This window comes from Grampus griseus, assembly GCF_964374135.1.
Source record: "Grampus griseus genome assembly, chromosome: 7".
Lineage (NCBI taxonomy): Eukaryota > Metazoa > Chordata > Mammalia > Artiodactyla > Delphinidae > Grampus > Grampus griseus.
This window is the reverse complement of record NC_139001.1, coordinates 71,543,748-71,558,194: the sequence shown is the minus strand read 5'-3', so window position 1 is coordinate 71,558,194 and position 14,447 is coordinate 71,543,748. Positions and strand designations below refer to the sequence as shown.

General features: G+C 42.4%; 1 protein-coding gene and 1 pseudogene across 2 annotated transcripts in view; one reads left to right on the top strand and one right to left on the bottom strand.

Moving 5' to 3' along the window:
- The window catches only part of BAZ2B (bromodomain adjacent to zinc finger domain 2B), a 381,122-nt gene that overhangs the window by 254,880 nt on the left and 111,795 nt on the right, over positions 1-14,447 (bottom strand). The gene's annotated exons all lie outside the window — the stretch shown is intronic.
- LOC309825381 (Golgi-associated RAB2 interactor protein 4-like) lies at positions 11,150-12,926 on the top strand (annotated as a pseudogene). Its single transcript has one exon. The product of its transcript is annotated as a Golgi-associated RAB2 interactor protein 4-like (transcript).

Sequence of the window (14,447 nt, the reverse complement as noted above, 5' to 3'; positions counted from 1 at the left end):
ATGTGCCCAGGACTACAGTCTGACTACTGCCGCCTCCCAGCTTCCCAGAAGATGCTCTAAGACGAGCAGGTAGGTCTGGCCCAGGCTCCTATCAAATTACTGCTTTTGCCCTTGGTCCCAGTGTGCATGACATTTTGTGTGTGGCCTTTAAGAGTGAGGAGCTCCTGCAGTCAAGCCCCACTGGCCTTCAAAGCCAAATGCTCTGGGGGCTCCTCTTCCCAGTGCCGGACTGCCAGGCTGGGAAGCCTGACATGGGACTTGGAACTCTCACTCTGTGGGAGAACCTCTGTAATATATTCTCCAGTTTGTGGGTTGCCCACCTGGGGTGGGTATGGGATTTGATTATATCACAAGTCCACCCCTCCGACCAGTCTAGCTGTGGTTCTGTCTTTATGTCTTTATCTGTAGAGGATCTGAGGATCTTTTCTGGTAGCTATCAGTCTTTTTCAATGATGGTTGTTTTGCAGATTGTTGTGATTTTGGTGTGCTCGTGAGAGGAGGTGAGCTTAGGGTCCTTCTACTCCGCCATCTTGACCACTCTCCAGGGAAGTATAGCATCTTAAATAAATGGTGCTGGTAAAACTGGACAGCCATATGCAAAGGAATGAAACTGGGCTACCACCTTACATCATACACAAAAACTAGCTCAAAATGGATTAAAGACTTGAATGTAAGACCTGAAACCATAAAACCCCTAAAAGAAAAGATAAGCAGTAAGTTCCTTGACATGGGTCTTAGCAATAACTTTTTGGTTTTGACACAAAAAGAAAAGGCAACAAAAACAAAAATAAACAAGTAGGACTAAATCAAACTAAAAAGCTTCTATGCAGGAAAGAAAACCACCAAAAAAATGAAAAGGCAATTAATACTGAATGGGAGAAAATATTTGTACATCACATATCTGATACGGGGTTAATATTCAAAACATATAAAGAATTCATAAAACTCAAAAGCAAAAGAACAAACAATCTGAATAAAAAATGGGCAGAATATCTGAATAGACATTTTTCCAAAGAAGACATACAGACAACAGATACATGATTAGGTGCTCAAAATCACTAATCATCAGAAAACTGCAAATCAAAACAGTGATATATCAACCTCACACCTGTTAGAATAGCTACCATCAAAAATACACACAATAATAAAGTGTTGGCAAGAATGTGGAGAAAAGGGAATCCCTGTGCATTGCTAGTGGTAATGTAAATTGGTTCAGTCACTATGGAAAATAATAAGGAGGGTCCTCAAAAAGTTAAAATCAGAACTACCATATGATCCAACAATTCCACTTCTGGGTATTTATCCAAAGAAAATGAAAACACTAACTGGACAAGATACATGCACCCTGATGTTCACTGCAGCAATATTTACAACAGCCAAGACATGGAAACAACCTAAGTGTCCAAGTGTCCATCAATGTATAAAGAAACAAATAAAGAAAATGTGATACATACATACACACACACATATATATATATGTATATATATGGTGGAATATTATTCAGCAATAAAAAAGGAAATCCTGCCATCTGTGATAACTGTATGGACCTTGAGGGCATTATGCTAACTAAAATAAGGCAGAGAAAGATAAATACCATATGATCTCACTTATACGTGGAATCTAAAAAGAAAAAAACACAATAAGGACAACCAAACTCATAGACACAGAGAACAGACTGGTGGTTGCCAGAGGCAATGGATGGGGGTGGTGCGTGAAATGGATGAAGGGAATTGAATATAAAATAATGTCATGGGATGTAATGTACAGTATGATGACGATAGTTAATATTGTATATTTGAAAGTTGCTAAGGGAATAAAGTTCTCATTACAAGAAAAAAATTTTGTAACTATATGTGGTGATGGATGTTAACCAGACTCACTGTAGCGATCATTTCACAATATACACAAATATTAAATCATTATGCTGTACACCTCAAGCCAAAATAACATTATGTGTCAATTATATCTCAATTTTTTAAATTCCCCTTTTAAAAAAAGAAATAAACAAATTTGGAAGTCATTAGCATTTAGATGTTATCTAAATCCAGGTGAGTGAATTATTTCACAATAAAGTGATGACAGTGAAAGAACAGAAGTTGTGCAAGGACTGTAGCCTGGAGCATGGATGGCGAGATGAAGAGAAACAAGCAAAAAAGTGAGAACAGAAAACTAGGAGAAGAAACAAACTATGAAATTCTGGAATGAAAAGTAAAAAGCATGTTTCAAGGAGGATAGAGTGGTAAAATGTGTCAAATGCTACAAGTTTTGTCATGAAAGATGAGAACTGAGAGCTGACTGAAGTTACAGAGGTCACCAGAGACACTGGCAAGAACAGTTTCAGTGAAGTTGATATGAAGCAAAAGCATGACTGAAGCCAGATCAAGAAGGAATGGTAGGAGAGCATTATAAGTAGCAAATATAGAGAATTAGGACAATAATGAAGGGAATGAAAATGTCGAGAGGATTTTTTTTTTCCTAGCATGTTGATGGTAATAATCCAAGAAAGGGAAAAACTATGATGCAAGAGGAAGATAAGTGAGTAATATGAAGACACTATAGGAAAACAGAAGGTGTTATGTCTATGTAATAAAAACCTCAGGGGTATGGGGGAGCAGGAGGGTGAGTATACCAGGGCTGACCTCCCAGAACTACCTCAGGGCAGATCTCTTTGAGATACCCTTCAAAGATGATTTGATGTGATGATGAGTGTGGGTAATACCAGGCCCATGGAACGAAGAAGTTTGGCAAAGGCAAAAATCCTAATGGCAATTATTTATTTCTCTTTCCAGTAGGCCATCATATTTTTGTTTCCATTATTTGCATGCCTAAGAAATTTTGTTTGTTCTCAAACCTATTAAGGTTAGTAATATCTGATACTGTATTCATATAATTCCGTTAATTACAATATAAAACAATCAGTGCAAAAAGAAAAGGTATTTCCCTGAAAATTCAATGCTTCTGAAAAACTTGATAAAAGTGGGTTTTTAAAAAAACTTACTGTTAAATTAGATGTAGGCAAATTATATGTAGGTAAAACAAGTATAAAATACTGGCAGGAAACATGATAAAAAATGTACTGGGATCTGCACCCAGAAATTTTAGTAAGTGGCTAAGTTCTGGCACCAATTTAAAGAATCTGATACGAAACTTCTATTCGGGGAGTTTGTTCAAGAAAAACAACAATGTGTGTTCAAGAAAGACAACAATAATTTCCAATTAGGGAATCCATCCTCAAAGAAAAAGTATGGATTGGCCCTCGCAAACACATTAAAAACTTGCAAATGAATGTGAAAGTTTCAATTTATTAAATGCTTACATCTAAATGTGTATGTCTTTTTTTATGATTTCCCATTTTGAACTAAAAGGATTAAATGAATAGCTGTCAGCTCCAAATGCACTGGAGAAGTTTTCGTTCCTGTAAATTCTACAAATAACAGAAGCCATTTTTAAAAATTTAAGTATCCACATTTAAATATTCTAAATAAAACGGTTAAGATACTTTCCCTTCTTCCTTAAATAGTTGCCTTTTTTCTGATACTCAGAATCACCTAACAAATCAACCAGATATTTCCTATGTATTAGCTTTATGGCCATAATATGGTGATGCTTTCATTAAATGACTAGGACTTTGTCCCTATGTCAAATGGCGCCAGCCAGACAGCTTTCAAGTTTTCCAGTTCTCTCTCTTATGAGAAGGCTTGTAGCAGTGACCTGCTTGCTGCCTGAATGCTTACTTAAAAATAATCTTTTTAACATTATTGACCTAAATAAATGGCTTTTTTCTTTACAGGCCTACTTATTCCATATTTTAGCAAAAGTCACCTTTACAATGCTCATTAAGAAATTTCTTATTTTAAGTATGAGTAAGGCAGAGTTAATATTTAGAATTTAAATGTATTAATAAGTCATTTTATGTGTGGTAAAGATGCGGATTATTGTTTTTACAATAATATAATTATTTCACAGCTCCAGCCTTAACATTAAAAATCACATTAAAAAAAAGATCGTGGGCTTCCCTGGTGGCGCAGTGGTTGAGAGTCCGCCTGCCGATGCAGCGGACACGGGTTCGTGCCCTGGTCCGGGAGGATCCCACATGCTGCGGAGCGGCTGGGCCCGTGAGCCATGGCCACTGAGCCTGCGAGTCCGGAGCCTGTGCTCCGCAACGGGAGAGACCACAACAGTGAGAGGCCCGCGTACCGCAAAAAAAAAAAAAAAAAAAAAAAAAAGATCGCCATTTAATTGTTAACTTATTGACGATCTAGAGTCTGTGGTAATTATATTATGATTAGAAGTTACATTCGGCATAGCAAAAAAGGATTTGAGAGGATCTCAAGACAAAAAGTTATCACTTGACTCTGGAAAATATATTTTCATTTTGTGACCCAAATAGTTTTGTTTGTTTGGGTTTTTGTGTGGAAGGTGCTAGGCTATATTCAAGTCTGCTGAGTAGAAGTAATCAAATCACCTAATTCTACATAAAACTCAGAATTTTTCTTGCGAATTACTACTAAGCTTTTTATCAAGCTGCCTTAAAAATGTTAACTAATCTTCAGCTGAACCAGTTTATTAACTTCAGGCTTAAAACTTCCTTACTTAAAAAAAAATTAAGCAAGATCACTAATTATTCTCCCTGTCTATATCCAAACACCACTAGCATAAATGAATTAGTTATTTTGAACATTAAAAAACTTACTCAGTTATAAAGGATAACTAAAAATGCATTGAAAAATTAAAATTATTCAATACAAAATATAGACTAGAATAATATAAACTCTAAGACTAAATAATATAAAGTATGAAAACTTGATTTTCAGGTAACATTTTGATCCTACAAGGTCTTACATGTGTTAAGTTCACAACTAAGAAATGATAACGTCGCTCTCTTCTCCCTCTACATCTTCCACAGTGCTAAGAGAGATACCTTTCTGAAATCTAAATCTAACTAAATCTAATTATATCTCTCCCCCTTTCTAAATACTTAATCTTAAAACCCCATAACTTGGGACCTCCCTGGTGGCGCAGTGGATGGGATTCTGCACTCCCAATGCAGGGGGCCTGGGTTCGATCCCCGGTCAGGGAGCTAGATCCCACGTGCATGCTGCAAATAAGAGTTCGCATGTCACAACTAAGGAGCCCGCCCGCCGCAACTAAGACCTGGTACAACCAAATAAAGAAATAAATATTTAAAAACAAAAACAAAAACAAACCTATAACTTTAATGATGTCCCATCACCTGCAAGCTTCTTCACTGCTTATCTAATCTAAGCCTCATCTTCTAACGTTATTTGCTAACACTTCCTACAATGTCCGAGTTCCTTAAGCCTGACTGTCCCTTCCCACTTTGCCTACCTGGCCATACTTCAATTAATTCTTCAAAACTTTGCTAAGATGGCATGCCCCCCCCCCAAAAAAAATTTGCTAAGATATCAACTTGTTTAATCACTAATATTTATTGACTGATTACACTACCAAGTTTAAGGTCCAGTGACATGTGTTGTAAATATGTAACTTTTAGATGAAAAGATGCAGGCAGTCCTTTCCCTCAGAGAGTTTAACAATATGATGACTTTCTCCCTAAAACCTTACCCCTCTGAGCTACCTTTCTCAGAGCTACCTCTTTACATTAAATCTAATTCTTCTGATGTACTTATCATACTTTATTGTAATTATTTATATGACTCTTTCCTCCTACTAGCCTGTGAACAGGGAGAAAAGTAACTGTTATTTATCTCTATAGTCTCAGCACCTGGCCAAATGAATTACCAATAGTAGTTGCTCAGTGCTACAATGAATTTTATGAGCAAAAACAATTTGCCAATGCAAGGAAAATATCTTTTACGGTCATACTTTGCCATTATATCAACATATGTAAATGAGCTTTAATTTTAATCTATAATATAGAAAAAATAATCTATGAATTAATTGTGAGTCTTCCTAACAAATGATAACTCTAAAATACAACTTTAGCCCTGTGTTTCACAGTTACTACTATCATCTTGGATGGGACAATTCTTCATTGGAGTGAGGCTATTCCAAACCTTGCAGATGGTTAATACTGCTGGCCTTGCACTCTCAGTGTCAACAGCTGCCCTTTAGTCACTATGGAATCAATACCTCCAACATACTTGAAAGTGCCCCCTAGGTGAATAATTCTCCCTTGATAACTCCTGCTTATTTCAACTTTGTGACTTTGTTCAACTTTATTTGCAAATAAATCTACTCCATAGAGAATGTTGCTGTGTATCTTTAAAACTAAAAATTAAAATACGTGTAAAATAAAAAATTTAATATAAAATCATTTCTTTGTATATGAGGTATAGATTTAATATTTAGCCTCTCTACCTTAAAGAGATATACATAAGCAAAAGAAAGACTAAACAATTTATTTAAATATAGGATGAAATCATACAGAGTCCAATTTGGGGGGATACATGGGCTATATTACTAAGGCTTTGAATGGAATGTCACATTTGAGAGAGATGTGCATAGACTCAGATATGACCAGACAGCTTCAATGAACTGCTTGGAAAAATCAACCTGGAACCCTGCTTACAAGGTCCCAGGCAAAGCAGTTTTTAAAAAGAAATTATATGGTCAATCAGTATTCTTGCTGTACTTATAAATAAATGAGGCCAAGTTTAATATAAACAAATTTGTTTCACTATGATTATCTTTGGGGAAAAGTGGGGTAATTGTAGAGAGAAAAATTATGTTTGCACCTTTGTAGACATTAGATTCTAGTCCTGTTAACTGCCTTTGAGCTTTTGTTATATACCTGTAAACTGGACTAGATCCGAATTCTTCTAGTTTCCTCAAATATCTGGCTAGACTCACCAAACTAATGTTTCCCATTTTCTCCCACACTTCTGATTGGAAATCACCAAGAATAAAGTCAACCCTGGAGCCCCACTTACCAACTGCTCCTAACCACTGACACTGCTGCAAAACTAGAAAGTATTGAGCCTTGGGTACACATTTCACAGCTGAAAAAGGCCCCACCTGATACTTGGTCCTGTATAAACAATGGAGACCTACAAATCAAACTGATGAGGAAAAGAAGTAGCTGATATCGATGTAGACTGCTTCTGCCCAAGATGCCGGATCAAGACTCCCTACTCTAGCTAAACATGAAACCCTTTCTTTTTTTCTTTCTTTCCTTTATTCTGACATTGGCCTGGAAAGATAATACCCTCATTTGTATCTCCCAGGCCATTGCTAAGGGAAGTAATCTTTGGATTTAGAATAACTCTTTATTTCAGGCTAGAAGAAAATCGAACTTAACTCCTGGCTTGAATGGACAATTGTGCCCTGACAGGATTTATCTTTGTCTGTGATTATCATTATCCTTGGGCTTATGAATGCTTAGATGACCAGTGCACAGCTGGGCAATGCCTCTTAGGTTATTTAACTGTGCCACTCACTGTTCTAAAAAAAAAAAAAAAAACCTACCAGGAGGATTTTCATGATACAGGGTTCGCTTCCTTTGGCAGGGCTGTATTTCCCTGGTTAGGAGTAAATATGAATGAGAATATAATCAGAAGCCTCTCCTTAACTCTTGAACGTACTGCAGAATCCGCTGCTGCTAAAGCATTAGCTGCCCAGCAAAGATCCTAACACTCTCTAGCCAAAGTTGTTCTTGAAAATATAATAGCCATTGATTATCTTCTAGCTAAGCAAGAAGGTGCTAGGGCCACCACCCCCCGTTGTATCTGGATTGACATTTCTGGGAAAGTTAAAACTCAGTTACGTAAGACCATTGAGCAAGCCACTTGGCTTAAAAGGGTGACTCCAAGACCCCCCTTCAAGGGGGTCTTTGATTGGTTTGAGTCCTGCAGACCAGGGCTCTGAAGTGCACTCCAAACACTGGGAATTATCCTACTCATAGTTAAATCAAAATAATCTCCCTGGCACTGTATTCTCTCAAAAATTTTAAATGCATTTTGCAGCAGCCAACTGCCAAGCAAATGATATCCCTAAGACTGGAATGTCAGAAAAGTAACCAAAAGAATGACCAACTTAAAATTCATGAACCTGGAACTGTGACCCATAGATGTCATAGAGATTAAGCAAAAACTTCATGCCACGCCAAGGATCAGTAGCTGAGAGTGACACTAATACATTAATTTTTAATCACATCTCTCTGTTAAGCTGAGAGTCTGATCAAAGGGGAGGGAATTGTTAAAGAGGAAACCACTGGCCCAAAATGGCATCACTTGTGCAAAAGCCCATAATTTTACCAAACCTAGACTTAATACCTGACAATTGCAGTTATGCTCTTCCCCAGAAATGTAATCTTAATCAACCAGTTTAGAATCTTCTGGTTGGCAGCAATGAGGTAATCTGTCACATGGGCCCTCTCCATCCAACCTGCACCCCGCCCCAACCCTGCCCCCTGCCCCCAGAGGAAAAAGAAGCAATCTGCACCTAAAAAATCCCTGCCTTCCCCTGACTTCAAAAAGATGTCCTGGTCTAAAAGTAATTCTTTCTTTTCTTTTGCTAATAGCTCCCTTGCCCCACCCTTCCATTTTGTACAACCCCTTGGAGTGCCCTTCTAGTTGCTAATGGGATGCTGGCTGATTCATGAATTGCCTAATGAAGCCAACTAGACCTACAAAAAAAAATTTTAGTAACGAAAAATAAGAAAAATTTGCTAGGGCTTCCCTGGTGGCGCAGTGGTTGACAGTCCGCCTGCCGATGCCGGGGACGCGGGTTCGTGCCCTGGTCTGGCAAGATCCCACATGCCGCGGAGCGGCTGGGCCCGTGAGCCGTGGCCGCTGAGCCTGCGCGTCCGGAGCCTGCGCTCCGCAACCGGAGAGGCCACAACAGTGAGAGGCCCGCGTACCGCCAAAAAAAAAAAAAAAAAAATCAAGTAATCAGCTCAATAGATGCAGAAAAACCATTTGAAAAAAAAATCAATAATCCTTCACGATAAAAATTCCCAGAAAACTAAGAATAGAATTGAACTTCTTAAACTTCACAGAGGGCAATTCTGAAATAAAACTACAGCTAACAACATACTTTATGGTGAAAGATTGAATGATTTCCCCTGAGACAGGGAACAATGAAAAGATAACTGCTCTTAACCCATCTATTAAATGAGCAGGAGTGTGTGTGTGTGTGATTGTGATAAAATTCACCACTGTAATTTTAGAGTGTACAATTCAGTGGCATTCAGTGCATTCACAATACTGTGTAACCATCACCACTATGTAGTTCCAGAATTTTTCATCACCACAAAAGGAAATCCTGTACTCCCCATTCTCTGCTCTCTCCAGCCCTAGGCAACCACTAATCTAATATCTGTCTCTATGGATTTGCCTCTTCTGGCTATTTCCTATAAATAGAATCACACAATATGTGGCTTCTTTCACTGAGTATAATGTTTTCAAAGTTCACCCATGTTGTGACATATATCAGTACTTCATTCCTTTTTATGGCCGAACAATATTCCACTGTATGGAGAGACCATATTTTGCTTATCCAGGCATCTGTTGAGGGACAGGTGTGTGTATTTTAACAGAAAGATAGCCTTTATCCTCAAGGAATGAATCTCTATGGTGGGATTTCAAGCAGAACATCAAACTGGAGATAAGAGAGTTGGCAGCAAGGGCCTTTCTCAGAACTTTCAAGTCACAATTTAGAAATCACTTGTTCTGTGACTAGCTCTGTGGGAGTGGCAATGAGGCGGGATGTCTAATGGTACATGCTCCCCACAGGTGTCAAGGCTTCCAAACCACTTCTGCCTGGTAGGGAGGTTACTACAGGACGGCATCTGGCAGGCTCTTGGAATCAAAGCTTACATCTCAGGCTACTCACCCCCCATTTCACTGGGGGAGGACATGTCATAAGAATAACTAGGTTTCCACACACAGGCTGTTTGCACAAGCATAAAGGAAGGGAGGATCTGAGTGATCCCCTGGATAATTTAATCCTCACGTTAGCCCAACTGCTGTCTTGGGTTCTCTCTATAACATATATACACACATAAAATTAATTACACAACTTCTAATAATGCACCAAATAGGTCCTCTTAAAGGTAGTTAAATCAGTCCAGTTTGAAAACATTTGGCTGGGCCAAGCTTTCTTTGTGAGGCTAAGTACTGTAGTGGTTCAGAACAAAGGCTTTAGAATCAGGTAGACCTACATTCAAATAGTGCCTCTGCTACCATTAGCTCTGGGAATTTAAACAGGAGATACAACCTCAATTTCTTCACCTATAAACTGGGAACAGTAGTTAACAGTACCAAACTCAGTGCATTCTCACCACCGTATGTGAAGAATGCAGCATGGTGCCTAGGAGAAGCAATTTTTAATGTGATTATTAAAAATCACCGTCGTCAACGTTTACTGAGATTTTATGAAAGGACAGACTAAGGATCGCAACTGCCAACTCTACGTTATTCGATACAATTAAACCATGAGCTTAAATGGTTCAAATTTATCCCATCATCTTACATTCCTACAGATTTCATCCAGTAGCTGAATTTGGGGGAGGAAAAGAAAAAGGACCCACACAAAACTTTCCCAGTTGAAGACATTTTTATTTCGGTACGCACCTGAGTCCCTGGCAGGACAGGCCTGTCCTCCGCGGGAGGACATGTCCTCCCCCTCCTTTGGGAGAGGATGGGGGCCCTGCCCTGAGGGGGCAGCTGGGGGATGAGGCAAAGGGCTATGTGACAGTGATAGGTCACAATGAGGCAAAGGGCTATGCGACAGTGATAGGTCACAAAGGGCCCAGAGGATAAATAGGCTGTGCCAGGGGGTTAGGCTGAGAAAGTGGTTACTTCTCTCACTAGGACTGAAGTTCACCACACCCTCTTGGGGAGATAAAAACCCAGAAGCAGAAGGGAGGGGAGGCAGAGGGGGAGCCTACCATACCCTCTCTACACACTTGAAGAGATTCAGCCTGGGGTCCAGGCGCCCTACAGCGTCCCCGCTGTGATCATCTGTGCCCCTACCCACACCCCTGCCTCTGGGAGACCCTGAGGCAAAGCTGGGGGCCTGTGGGGCGGGCTTGGAAGACCTGCTGTAGGGCCGCCTGTGTGTGACTTACGAGCACCACAGCTCGCTCTTCTGCCAGTGAGGCCGAGGGAGGGAAGAGCCAGGGGCCCACCTTAACCGCGCTGCCTGTCGTGATCAAAGGCAGCCATGAGTGGGGACTCTCTGCTCCCGTATCACACGGCCCAGAGCAGCACCGGGGTGGGCCTGTTCAACACCACCACGGGGAAGCTGCAGCAGCAACTGCGCAATGGCGAATATGACATCTTCAAGTACACACCGATATTCGAGAGCGACTTTATCCAGATCACGAAGAGGGGAGACCTGATTGACGTGCACAACTGTGTCTGCATGGTGACCGTGGGCATCACATCCAGCAGCCCCGTCCTCCCACTCCCAGACACCATGCTGCTGGCCCGATGGGTCACCGACTGTGAAGAGCACGCTGAGCACAGCCAGGCCGCCAAGGGCAAGAGCCACGAGCCTGCAAAGACCTTAGAGCTCACCAGGCTCCTTCCCTTGACGTTCGTGAGCATCTCCACTCACAATCGCGAGAAACAACAGCTGCGCGTGAAGTTTGCCACTGGCCGCTCCTGGTACCTGCAGCTGTGTGCCCCTCTGGACGCACAGGAAGACCTCTTCACCTCTTGGGAAGAGCTGATTTACCTCCTGCGACCACCAGTGGAGAGTTACAGCCGCACCTATGCCGTTCCTGCCTGGGACATGATCGGCCTGCCTGTGTTCGAGGAGGAGGAGGACGGCAGAAGCCCAGCAGTGGAGGATTTCCAAGGAAAGTGGGATCAGGACCAGGTGAGCATCTGCAGCCTCCACACGTGCTCTGAGCTGTCCGGGGTCACATCTGCCGCTTTTGCTGGCGGGGAGGGGATCCAACTGGACTCCCACAAGCCCGACACCATGCCCGATGTGGCCACTGCAAAAGCAAAACCTACAGTGCTTGACAAAGCGTCAGCATCGCGGGCAACGACAAAGGTGGAGACAGCAGGGGTGGCAGGAGGCACCGCAGCGGGTGCTTTGAGCGTGGCAGTGATCAAGTCTCCTGCCCCTGAAGAGCAGAGCATGGCCACAGCAGCCACAGCCAGCAACGGTCCAGGAGGAAGCAAAACCAACATAGCCACTGGGGGCACTGCCAGAACATCCCTGAGGAGCAGGAAAACGGTGCTGCGAAAAATTCAGGGTATGCTTGGCAGGTGCCGCGAACTATTCAGGGTATGCTTCCAGCACGTCCACCAGTCTCTCCCCAGAGGCCGGCGTGACTGTGGTCGGAGCAGAACCTACAGGCAAGACTGCTGAAGGAAGAGCCAACGAGGAGGACGAGGGGACCCTCATCTCAACCTTGCCACAGGAAGGCAAAGTGAGTGAACAGGATGGCAGCTCACAGAGGGTGTCCCAGGCCCGCAAGGTAAGAAAGGAGAGAAGGGAGCACTGGGGAGAGGACAGAGCTCTTACGAGCCCCTCGCTCTGCAGTTCAGTGGAAAGCCACCACAAGGCAGCAGGGAACAAGACCATCCAGAAAGCAGCTGGCCCGTGCTCAGGCGGCCGCAGAGCCACTAGAGATGACCAAAAGGACAAAGGCCATGGCAGCCCGGGGGGCAGCGAGCAGGGCACTGCTCACAAAGACATCAGCCGTGCTCCCATCACCAACGAGTCCAGGATCTCGCACAAATCGGGCAGGAGCTTATCTACAGCGAGTTCAGGTCCCACCACCGAGAGACTCAGCAGGATCAGCTCTTTCTTCAGGAACGTCAGAGCCAGTCTTACTACAAAGACAGTGGCCTCCTCACGCGATAAATATGTGAGCATCATGGCGAAGCCAGTGGAAGGGACCCGAATGGAGGCCATCGTAGAGACAGCAGAGAGTGGCCAGGGGCTGGAGATCACTGGAGGTGTGACATCTGAGACCGTGTAGCCAGTGACCGTTGAAGCCCATCAATAGTACCTAGAGCTGGGAGCTGCAAAGGGGACCAGGGCTCAGGGAAATACCCCTGGAGAGCCCATTTCAGCTTCCTTACTGCAATTTAAATAAAAAACCAAACAATCTGAGGATGCATGGTGTCTTGTCAGAATTTCTAGTTCCTGAAGCCCAGCCATAGCCTCACAGTGGATTCTGTGATGTCAGCTGTGCCACAGTCTGAGACCCAGTGTCCAGACAAGGGCAGCCCCACCTCACACACATGCTCAGCGCCAACAGCAGTGCTGCATCTGGCCTCCACTCCTTTCTGGCTTGCCCCCCAGGGCCATGGCTCAAAGTCAGACTATGGTCTGGGAAGCTCTCCTTCACTATCCCCCTATTCTTTTTATAAACGCTTATTTCCCCTGAAGGTCTGTAAACATAGCAAGAACAGGACTCATGTCCCCTCGGGCTATTCAGTGGACAGAAGTATTAGCTAGCAATCAGAACCGCAAGCACTCTCATCTAGACTTAGCCGTTCCCTGCCCAGGTATTAGTTTGCAATCAGAACCGCAAGTATTAGCTAGTGTGCCATCGTAAGCATACCACTCGATGACATTTCACAAGATAAGCAACCCCACGAAACTAGCACCTGGCGAAGAATCAGAACATCACTGCAACTCTGGAAGTGCCCCCCTGCAGTCACTCAAGGGTAACCACTACCCTACCTTCCAACACCATAGATGAATGTTGTTTGCTTTTTCAACTTTACATACTGGAATCACATAGTATGTACTCTTTGACTCTGGTTTCTTTCCCTTAACATTATATTTATGAGGTTTGTGCATGACTTTCCTGGCGATCGTCCATTTATTTTCACTGCTATACAGTATTCCATTGTGTGATGATACTACAACTTATTCTGTTATTGATTTAAGCTATTATCAGTTTTGGGCTATTAAAAATAGTGCTATTATGAACATTTATATACAGATCTGCTGGTAAAAATATACATAAACTTCTGTTCGGCATATACATAGGAATGGAATTGAATATATGCATATGTTCAGCTTCTGATTATACTGCCAAGCTATTTTCCTTCCAAAATGACTGTGGAAATAATAATTCCCACCAGGAATGTATTAAAGTCCTGGTTGTTCCACATCCTTGCCAACATTTGATACTGTTTAGCTCTTTCCTTTTAGCCATTCAGGTGGGATATAGTGACTTTTCTCCCTTTTTCATGATAAAAATATACTTAAAAATATATAATTGGGCTTCCCTGGTGGCGCAGTGGTTGAGAGTCCGCCTGCCGATGCAGGGGACGCGGGTTCGTGGCCCGGTCCGGGAAGATCCCACATGCCGCGGAGCATGGGCCCGTGAGCCCTGGCCGCTGAGCCTGCGCGTCCGGAGCCTGTGCTCCGCAACGGGAGAGGCCACAACAGTGAGAGGCCCGCGTACCGCAAAAAAAAAAAAAAAAAAAAAAGTAATGCATTAAATATGCTATGGTCTGAGTGTTTGTGTCACCACCCCTTCCAA